The 1,929-nt window shown below is 39.6% G+C and overlaps 1 pseudogene; it reads left to right on the top strand.

The window, feature by feature from the left end:
• Positions 1-611: 611 nt before the first annotated feature.
• Positions 612-889, top strand: LOC144791515 (large ribosomal subunit protein eL43 pseudogene; annotated as a pseudogene).
• The last annotated feature ends 1,040 nt before the right edge of the window (positions 890-1,929 follow it).

The raw sequence follows: 1,929 nt of genomic DNA, 5'->3' as shown, positions 1-1,929 counted from the left end.
CAACCTCTCTGCCAAGCTGTACAATAGGACCAGAGTACAAGAACCAGGAAAGTTGATGTTCATGTAAGCATCAAAGTGGCTAGACTTGTCCAGCTATGGGAGATACCACAAAATAGAAAGAATTGATAATTATACATGTGTGTTAGGAAATGCTTTAAAATTATTGTATCATGTCACTGTTCTCTCTGTAGCAACCAGGAGAATCTCTGAGGTAACACAAAATTAGGTATGACCTTTTTTTGGGTCAAGCTGCATCCCATCCCTTGTCAGAAACGGTGGTTCAGAACTAACACATGCAATGTAATTTTATCAGTCCAAATGTGAGGGGATGCGCATTTACACCCCAAACGGGAAAGACCTGTGGGTTTACTGGTGTGAAATCCACTGCCACGCATAAACTCACACCGTTCTTCTAGCAAGATGCTCCTCCTCGCAGTTCTGTCACAGACTCTCTTGCCACACAGCGCAACAGAACAAGGATTCTAGAAAGGTTTGATCTTGAATATCTAAGTTCCTTTTGGAAATTGTGACAACATTCTAATACCAGCTAGCTTTATTTGTTTTTTTGGGGGTTTGGAATTGGGATCTTTCCACTTGATTCCTGCAGCAAAATGGCCAAGCGCACCAAGAAAGTCGGGATGGTGGGTAAATATGATACCCGTTAAAGACCTCACTCAGAAAAATGGTGAAGAAAATTGAAATCAGTCAACATGCTAAATACATGCGTTCCTTCTGTGGCAAGACCAAGATGGAGAGAAAAGCTGTCGGAATCTGGCATTGTGGTTCCTGTATGAAAATCATTGCTGGAGGTGCCTGGACCTTCAACACCACATCTGCAGTGACAGTGAAATCTGCCATCAGAAGAATTAAGGAATTGAAAGACCAGTAGAAAGTTGCACCACCCTCCACTTGTGTTCATTTCTCAGTGTGCTCAAAACATTTTTGGAGGGAATTATATTTAAACTGTTAAAGCTATTTTTAATATTTCTTGTAATGTGCCTATGTCCATAAATCTATTAGTGTTTTTTCTCCTTGTGTTTTAACACAGTTGTTCATATCTTTCATCCCAGATTGTACCACAGTGAATACATTGTTTTTATTTTGACAGTATATTGATCAGATACCCCATAATGTTACTTTCTAGCTGTATATGAGCCTCTTCCTTTCTCAGGATCAGACTTGTACTTCTCCTGTTACTTCACACTGAGAAGCTTGGTTCTTTTTGCAGACTGGGTTTCATACATTGTAAAGATTTGTATGAGTCTGGATTTTATTTTTAGGGCTGACTAAAAATCTTTTCATTACATTCCAGGCTTTTTGCTCTTTGAGGGCCAGGAATAAATATTCCGAACAGCAGATATACCATGTGGTGGGAGGACTAGGTAGCTGCTGGTTGCTCTTTTCTCTCCTTCACTCTTATAATGTGGTAGTTCCTGTTGTCAGAGTGGGGTACATCAACACCAGAAAATGATCAACATCAGCAGTATGTCAACTGGAAAATAAATCAGGAAAAACAAGAGTGAGGGAGGTTATTTGTTCCAACAACTTAAGTCAAGTTTTTAGGACATGCTCAGATAAGGCCTTTTGCTAGGACTCTACAATTATATCCTTCAAGGCAGAAATGTGGTGGATGCAGGAATAGTGATCATTTCAGTAGAATAGTTTGAGCATTTAGTGTGATAGTGTGCATTTTAAAGATGTGTTCTGCCTTAGCCTGTTCTTTACCTCTTCCTATTTTTATTCTGGACTGATAAAACACATTCCATATGAAGACAAAAATATTCCGATGATGGCTGTAGGAGGTTAAAATGCATCTTACCAAAGACCAGTGGCTGTAATTTTGATGGAGCCTCTCCTGTCCTTTGAAGATAGGTGCAATCGTTTTTGATTGTGGTTCTGGTTTTCCAGCTCAGTTGTCAGCAATGATGT

This window comes from Lissotriton helveticus, chromosome 11 (genome assembly GCF_964261635.1).
Source record: "Lissotriton helveticus chromosome 11, aLisHel1.1, whole genome shotgun sequence".
NCBI lineage: Eukaryota > Metazoa > Chordata > Amphibia > Caudata > Salamandridae > Lissotriton > Lissotriton helveticus.
Note: the sequence above shows the minus strand (reverse complement) of the source record. Positions and strands in the feature narration are given on the sequence as shown.